This window comes from Lactuca saligna, chromosome 6 (genome assembly GCF_052625555.1).
Source record: "Lactuca saligna cultivar CGN05327 chromosome 6, ASM5262555v1, whole genome shotgun sequence".
Classification (NCBI taxonomy): Eukaryota; Viridiplantae; Streptophyta; class Magnoliopsida; order Asterales; family Asteraceae; genus Lactuca; species Lactuca saligna.
In genome coordinates, this window is record NC_136422.1 from 159,844,732 (window position 1) to 159,854,783 (window position 10,052).

The following is a 10,052-nucleotide window of genomic DNA, read 5'->3' on the forward strand; positions in this document are numbered from 1 at the left end:
TTCGGTAACTAAAGATACTCTTGAAGACTACATGATATTATAATAATAAAATACTTTAACTCAAACTATCATCTTTAATCAACCACAAATTATTCATGGACCACGAAGAAAAAAGAAGACAAAGGTCAAATCTACAATAATAACGGACCTACATGACGAAAATAAGAAAAGAAATCTCTTAAGAATCTGCAATATTCCGATCAAAGAAAACAAGCTACGTAAGAACTACTTGAAATAATTTGAAAATGTGATTTTCTAGTAAAAAATGTAAAAAATAAATACCGGTCCAATTTAACATTTAGGGTAGATACAGGAATTAATGGCACGATGCCAGCCAAGCTAGTGACAAGAATCCATCACCGCATGTTTTGTTTTGTTTTTAAATTAATAATTAAATTATGTTTTGTCACCATATGAGGCATATATATAGTAAATTACAATTTTGAATTTCCAACTTATATTTTAACATATATTCAGTTGATAGTCATGGTTGAGGTCTTAGAAGAATCTTGGATATTTTAGAGTGGTTCCTTAAATAAATGTTGTGATATGTTGTTGAACACCTTCAAACTTAAAAACTTTTGAAATGTATTTTTAACTTATAATTTGGAATTTGGGATCGTACATTTCCACAAAACGGTCTGTTTGACAAGATAAAAGAGGGTGTTTCAAGTAAATCCCCCTCACCCTTACTTTATACACATTTTAACTAACTGGGACATTTATATTTTTTGATATTATCAACTTCATTTTGGTTTTCACATAAACACGACCACAGGATATGTTATCTTGTTGATCATCATCCGTAAAGATTCACCGTCTCCCACATATTTAAAATCCATGTGAAATCCATACACATAAAAGAAGGCCTTCTATCTCATCCATACCATACACTATTGGATTATATAGCTTGTTGTTAAATACCTCAATTTTAGTTTATTTATATATAATAATAATAATAAACAAATAAATAAAAGAGCATCACCGAGCACATATATTAAAAGGGAAAATGACAATAATAACTAATACCCCTAGTCTTTTCCAAAAAATAGACGCCAAAAATAGTAATGATTTTCGCAGGTGGCTATTGCCAAAATCGTGTTTTTTTTGTCAGCTTCGAACATTTATAACTCTTTCATGCGAATTTCGTTTGAATTAAAAAAAAAATTCTCATTGTGTTCTTTGTAACAAAGGCTTTATATTTACCTACTACACTTCAATTTTGGATATTATGAATTCATAATTTTTTAACTTCAAAGTATGGTACACGGTGGGAAAAAAAAAAAAAAAAAAAAAAAAAAAAAAAAAAAAAAAAAAAAAAAAACTTTGATCCTTCATATTAGTGTATATTACTCTCAGGCTTTAGCCCATGTATTGTTTAGCCCATCATTGTTCTGTATAGGCCCAACTTTATACTTGTATGTTGTATATATATATATATATATATATATATATATATATATATATATATATATATATATATATATACCTATATTCGTATTCTGGAAAGGCAAGGAATGATAATTTGCATTCTATTATGGTATCGGAGCTTTTCTCCCTTTAACCTACCTGCTGTCGCTCCGACCTTCTCCCCTTCTTCTCTTTCTTTTCTTTCATGGCAGAGGCAAATCTCAAACCTTTTAGCATCAACAACATTAAGTCATTTGTTCCATTGATTCTTGACCTGAATCAATTGAACTATGAATCTTGAAGTCCTTTTCGAGACACCCACTGCAGAGCTTATGGAGTTTATGGTTATCTTGATGGCTCCTCTTATCCGAAGGATGACAAAGATGAGCCATGGCACAATCTTGATAACCTCGTTTCCATGTAGATCTGTGGCACACTCACTCGGCCCCTTCTTACCATGGTGCTCAAAAGTGGCTACAAAAGGATTGAGACGTCTGGAAAGCAATTGAACACCTCTTCCGGGACAACAAAGACGCACGTGCTATAGAACTGGAGAAAGAACTGTGTCCTATGGTACTTGGGGACCGAACCATTGTTGAATACTGTAAAAAAATCAATGATGTTGCTGAACTATTAGCCAACATCTGATCTCTCGTCCCCGAGAAAACCTTGGTTACTCATCTCCTCAATGGTTTGGGTCCGGCATTTGATAGCATTGCTACTGTTATCCGCCATCGTGAGCCACTTCAAAGGTTCTTTCAAGCCCGCTACATGCTTCTTTTTGAAGAACAGTGGTTGATCGAACTCGCCCTTTACATGCCACCCACTCGGACTATTCTTCATCTACTCAGTTTCTCCATACTACAACTGACGGGTCTCAATCTCAGCCCCGAGGGAACCCTAACTGTGCTCCAAATCGCAACAAACACCATCGATGTAACGCCCCGTTTCTAGCAAGCAAATACAAATTAAGGGTTATAAAATAATCCGGATAATGATTTCATTCAAGGATAATTTATGGGGTGAGATAGTCGAGTTATTACATAAAACGCATTTACGGGTGAAGTGGACGAATTAGATTAATTTAAATGAGAGTTGTAAGTGAATTATTGATTAAGCTCATTGCAAAGGTTAATAATAATAATAGTTATTGGAATATGTTAGTCCAAGGTCCAAATAATAATTTTCAGAAATCAAATTGGTAAGACACTCAGACTTAGGGTTTTTAATCGTCAAGCTTCACGAACCCCAGGGACCAAACCTATCAAATTCAAAACCATGTTTCACTCTTCTTGATTCATCAACGACATCTTGTCGCTTTCCCTATCGTGGTCCTGCAGTTGTCGATGCTAGTGAAAGGAGTTGGTCTCATTCCTTTACGCGTTCCATTGGCCATTTAAATCAAGTGTGACTCTCCAATATGACTAGAGCAATTCTCTTCAATCTGGAATTCCGAAAGATTGAGAGAAAAAGTGAAATGAAGCATAGTGTGGGTTGTCGAGTGTGGGTGTGCGAGCTCCCATGGTCTCTCGAGCTCCAGTGATGTTCATGGTCCCTTCCGGCAAGTGTAGATGGGGTTCTTCGGCAGTAGATGGGAGAGGTTACGAAGCCAGAAAATCGAATAGGATGGAACCAGAAATAGGAGATGGATCATATAACCCCGCTTCTCTCCGAAGACGATGAGGGAGGCTGCTGAGTGCTTCCAACAAACGATTAATGTATGTCGGATATGGGAGCTTTACCGAAGGAGATGCGATAACTGGAGTGGGAATACATAATCGATCAAGGAGGAGGGTGCATGCTTGGCATCGGAGCTAGAAGCGATGCAGGTATCGACTCCTTTAACTCCCTTATGTTTGGATGCTAAGTTTAATCTCTAGTGGGTTAGCAAGTCATTTTGGGTTGGTAAATCAATTGGACTGAAAAATGAGGTTTGTCAAGTATTGGACTCGGAATATGGGTTGCACTAGTAATACTTAATTTTGGGATGATTATACATTTTGATGGGTTTCGAGCAATATATCATTCCTATGGTGTACATGCAAACCCTAATAGCTTTGGATCTAGTTTGTCTAATGAACATGCAATTGATTATCCCAAGCCATAAACCTAATATCTAGCATACAATTAATCATATTTACATAAAATAGGGTTTAGATCTGACCTTTGATTGTTATATAGTAATAACAATCAATCATTGGCTTCAGAAAGCTTAGTGCCTCAAGTGTTGCACCTCAAATGGAGTCACAAACACCACTAAGCAACTTGTATGAAGAGGAAGAGAAGGGAGGCACCAAAAACGGCTGGAAACCCTAAAGGAAGTGTTAGCCACGTTTTTGGTGCCTAAGGGCTCCTTATATACTTAGGCTATTAGGGTTATCAAGTTAGGAAACCCTAATTTGACCGCTTAAGCCTTAAGCAGCCCATGGACTCCTTCTTTAGAAACCTTGTACGGTTTCTAATGGGTTTCCCCATAGAATTCGTCCACTCCTCCTTCTATGGAGTCCATAAGCCCATCTATGTAACTATATTATAATTACACAATAAGTCCCTTAAGTTTAATTAATCGCTTTTAACCACAAAATTAATTCTTAATTAATTCTTGACTAATATTAATTAAACAATATGATTTCTCCTTTAATATATTATTCTTATAATATATTAATTAATCATAATTAAACCTTTCTCTCCTTAATTCATCCTACATATTGCTATGGTGAAGGCAACCCAAAAGGACCATGCTCATAATCGAGTCAAGTACATATCAAAATAGTTATAGACTTAGACACTAATCCAACAGTCTCCTACTTGGATAAGTCTAATAACTATTTTCCGTATGACTTCAAAACCTGATCAGTAATCGTAGCTTTCATAAGCCGACGTCAACTCTGATCTTATCAGATACGAGTGTCTTTAGATAAGGGATCATATATTCCTCCATTCTCAAGATATTGTATACACACAAGACATGAATTTCAATCATTCTCTCTATATTGTTTCCCGACTTCCGATTTTTGACGACTGACAACAGACTACAATTGAACACATCCACTTAGTCCCGACTTGGCCAAGCGCTTATGTGTCATTACTAAATCATCAAGGGGCCCACATATATCGCTTTTATCCTACTTCAGGTTAAAGGAATGGATAAACTTTGACTCAAATTCTCGCTTGTACTCACTCATCGAATCACACACAACAATAAGTTTTATAACATCAAGTTACTGGTGCGTTTACTTATCATCAGTGTGCAACCGACCAGCAAATAACAACTCACACATCTCGGGTTCAAGAATATATAATATTATCGACTCACAATCACTCGTGATGAAATCCATGAACTGATTCTTGTGAGCGTGGGTTTAATCCAATACTCTAATCTTATTAAAGCACTCATGAACTCTGCAGTAAACTTGTGTCATGTCTAAACTCTTTAGACAATCTACAGACTCTTCATGACAGTCTTCCTTCATACCTACTTCCAACGTATGACCGACTGTAGAGGTTCGAATAACCCAGTTATTCTGGAAGTCAAAACATGTAAACTGAAACACAACAATAATACTTAATCCTATATGGCCCCAAACTTGTGGGAATAAATGAAACACTTTTGTTTAAACACCATATTGATTACTCATTATTCACCGTTTACTGTTTCAGAAAATTAACTTATTACTCAAATTACAACAATAGTTGTCCCATGCACAAAGCATGCACACTATGTTTCCTATGGTCCTTACTTTGTGAAATAGATCAATTAAAAAACTTTTCCAATGATGCTCATTTCACAATTCCCAATCCTTATCATTAGTGTTAGAACACAAGGTTCTTGCCACTACTAGAATATGCTAGATTCTAACATTTTATGCAACGATCCTTTTGCAAAATCATAGCACAAAAGTCACCAAGACTTGGCTAATGAAATTACAAAGAACTCTATTGGAAATTGTTACGAGACAATTCCATAGACGTGAAGTCTCACATTCAAAGTACATTCCTTTGAACATCCTTTTTGCATAAAATTTTCTAATCTAGCCATATACTCTCAATATCCAACTCCTAATATGGAAACATTTACATATTTGCCATATGACAACTCATTCTTAATACAATCTCATATATTCATAATAATGTTGATATGGTCTATCCAATACCATACTTCCAACTACTCACAAGCAACCAATCCTCAGTGAAATTTGGATCGTCCTTTGATAGTTGTTTAATTATTTTAGTCAAAACAGATTCTAGTCCTTTTTCCCTCCTAATGCGCTAGACATTTGGCAAATTTTAGAATGGTCATATATTATAGCATTTGCAATCGGTCCTATACCCGAAGCATATGGGACACGATGCATAATGTCTTACATAAAGATATGATACTTTATCAATCTTTTGCCGTAATATTTTATGTGTCACGTTCTCACAATTCGAACTATGAAGAGGGATGTCATAATCATAATCGAAATTTAGGAACACGCTATGTATCCTTTGACTAAATTTATTAAAATTTCTCAGTCTAAGCTTTAGATTTTGAAATGAAGTATAATATTCTCTCCCTTAATTATAGCGAAAACAACTTTTCAACCTATGCAACTTTGCAAATAGAATCTTTGTTTTTCTATAATTAATATAGCTAACTTGAAATACTTGCCATAATAATAATACAAACATAACACTTATGCTACCACTATCATGATGATTATTATCACATAAGCATAGCAGTTATGCTCCTACTAGTTTTGACATGTATTCAAAAAAAGCTAAACTTCCAGAAAACAATGCCTATTGAATTTCTGAAGTTCATATTTCTAATACCAGATGCTTCGATAAGCCTTTATCTAAGCTTCTTAAACTTATACACCTTTGCCTTAGATAGCTCATATGTGTGTCTAAACAATTCAGAACTTATATCAATAAGTCTCAAATGTTAGACTAATTGCCAAATCTCACAATTCAAATTATGGAAAGGGATGTCGTAACCATAATCGAATTTGAGAATACAATTTTCATAATTTCTATCTTCTTAAAATCTCTCTTAGTGAAAGCATTTCCTCACAGTCATTTTCATGAAGGAGGGAATATTATGACACTTAGATTTTATGGTCTATGAGTTCCTATCCATGTGAATTTGCCAAAACCAAGTTTGCGACAAATCCAAACTCATATGGATTGAACTTTCTTGATTTCTAGTCTTATGGTAACACAAGTGCCCACCATGTCTTCCAAGTAGTTTAGCAACTTATCCTTACATATCAATGTACTTTCAGTCGATCAAGGCCCTTTGTCTTTATTCATTCAAATGAGAACTCATAGAACTCACATACATAATTAACTCAATTGGAATGGCACAGAAACAAAATAATGTCAACACGATAGGTTGTAAACCTCAAGTCGTGTGCTAGTGATGATCGATAAGGTTTATTGTTGATTTGTTCTTGAAACCTTTTTCAAGACCATTAAAACTCCCACTGACCTCTTGACATATATGATTCTCTTGTTAGGAAACTTTCCTAGACAAAACAAATATTCAAGAGTTAGTGTAGTTCTTATCAAGACAAAACACTTCGCATAATTGGTCCAAGTTGGTCTTTGTCTTATCCAAGACAGCACAACTTACCAATTTCAAATGTGGAAGAATAAGAAACTTTTCCAAATTCCACATTTGTTGAGTGTTATAAACCTACTAAAGACGTGTCACTCAATTCACAATCTTGGAGTATGACTCTAAGATTCAATATTGGAAAAAAGTATGATTGACTTCTTGATTTAACCATTTCCACAATTCTTGATTCCTCTTCTTAGACATACAAATGTACTAAGACTCACTTAGAGTACCAATTGAGATATGATAAAACACAATAAAATGTACTCTCCCTTCTTCTTAGAACAGAGAAAATTTTCTCTTTCTGCATTCTTGATTCTTCTTATTCATTCTGCCACTCATTGAAACATTTTCAATTAACTCAGAGTTACACTCAATCTTATAAGTATAATCATATTTACTAAACTTTAGTAAATCATGACGAATATCTTTATCACTCTTGTGGTGGACTTGATTGATGCACAACATTGTGAAATTGATCTCCTAGTCCTTCACTTGACTCTTTGTCAATGAATTAGTCTTGAATTTCCAATTATAAAGTTTCTCATTCATCACACAACCAAGTTGTATGATTCCAAGTTTCTGTCCAATTGAAACTTGGGCGATGAGAAACTCTCCCTATTTGGCAAATTCTCGACATTTCCACAAATAACATAATTAAGAATCAAATCCGTTATTGCTAATAATAGATTCCTTTAAAAACCAATTTTTCATACATGCCATTGCAAGGATAAATAAATAAGATAAGATCAAAATTTATTTTACTGCGGAAAAACTTGTCTTTACAATGCAATTCAACTGAAAGACTATGCTATTACATATTTCTTAGCAATCTACGATAACTCTAAAGTAGCAGCTCAAAAATCCGATCTTTGAATCCATGCGATCGAAATTGATTTCTTCGTGATTAGATTCAACACGCTTCTTCCTTAAGCTTCCTTTCTTTTCTTTGATCCTGCAAAACATCAAAATGTAATCTTATCACATCATGTATTAAGAATCAAAAATAGGAACTTATAGAGTTAGTTAATGGATTTTACCTGAAGTAGAGCCATACGTCTTGACTCTCCCGTCTCTTAGATCTCTCAGGTAAATAGGGCAGCTTCATCTCCAATGCCCCTTCTCTTGGCAATAAAAGCAAATGGACTCCCTTGGCACATTACATGGGATAATCTCATGCTCAGTCGTTTCTGGACTTAGAATGTTGCCAGTGTCCAATGAAGTATGGGAGTTTGATCGACCAATCAAGTTTGCTTGACCATTGAGCCAAATCATCATTAATTCAGCAGCAATAAGTAAATAGGTCAAATCACTGAGGTTCACGTCGTGAACCATCGTATAGTACTCTCTTACGAACTCACTATACGAATCAGGAAGTGACTGAAGAACCCACTCAACAGCCAACATCTCTGAGATATCGACACCCAACATCCTTAACCTATCAATGTGTGACTTCATCTCAAAGACGTGTGCACACACAGGTTTCCCATCTTCATGTTTACTTGCCAAAAGAGCTTGAGTGAGCTTGAACTTTTCAAGCCTTTAAACTTGTGGGTCAGAGAGAATAATTGGAGGAGGTGGAGGAAGTGAAGCATGACTCTCATTTCCTTGATCGTATCTCAGAACGTCATCTTCATTTGGAAAGCTTTTTCCAAAGGATTTGGGAAGACCATTGTAAGATTCAGACATCTACAAAACGGGATAAAATTCAAGTCAGTTGATAAGAATCCTTGATGTAACACCCAAAATGAAACATCAAGGCTAGTATCCAACACAATACTCTACAACCTAGAAAAGGGATGTTGTAATCTAGTTGCAGAATATTTGAAGGTAGGTAAATGACGATTTACCAGTTTCCACCATGAAAAATGAAAATGAAGTTTAAGTTTTAAATGAATTGAAACTCCTACATCTTTTGAGATTTATTGAACTTTTCAATGGCATGTTTAATCTCGATTATGCCCTTCAAGTTTGCGACTGGGATGACGAGGATCACAAACAAGGTGTGAATAACCATACGAATCTACGTGGTGCACTCAATGTTACTATCACCTAATCAATGTGTCGGTTAGCCACACACGCTCCATTTATCTATGAAAAACATCGAGTCATCCTTCACTACCAATGCCAAACCCAAATTAGTGTGTCAGTTAACCACACACGCACCACTAACGTCTCGGCAAGGGTGCAAAGTGGCATTCCATGGATTGGCATACAATTTCACATTTTGCCTAAAGCAACTATGATTTGGGAATTAGAAAAACATTTAGTTACTTTGTACTTCATTATACTTATAATGGAAGGTTTTGTCCTATCCTACCCGTTCGGCTAACGACCCTCCACTAGTCAAGAGTGCGGTGGGTAAGAGTAGATACCCATTCAATCGTTATTTTATAGGCAATTTCTTTAAACACCCCTTATAGACCAGCTTCGTGAATGAGGCTTACTAACGGTAAGACTGACTTTTTACTCATATATATATATATATATATATATATATATATATATATATATATATATATATATATATATATATATATATATATATATATATAATATTAGAATTTTAATGTTATATATAGTATAGGGTGTATTTTACACCTTTAAAAATACTAGGTGGTCAAATTTAATAAATTATACTTTTAATTTAATTAAATGTAAACCAAAAATTTATGGGATTATTAAATCTCTTTTAATTATACACCTTAATTAATTAATAAAACCATAAGGGTGTAATTTGAACTTTTCAAAATACTTGGGTTTTAGAATTTAAAATTTTCAAATTAAGACTTCTAATTAAATTTTAAAATCCAACACTTGAGAGCAAGTTTTGAAACTTTTCAAAACATTAGGGTTTAACTTATTTAAATTTCAAAAACAAAACTTTTAAGTTCAAATTTAAACTATAAAACCTAAAGGGAGTAATTTGAAACTTTTTCAAACTTTATCAAGAACATTCTAGACCAAAAATTCAAATAAGGCAATTAACAATTAATTGGTGGTTATCTAATTTTGACCTAGTCCAATTTCTTGCAAGATA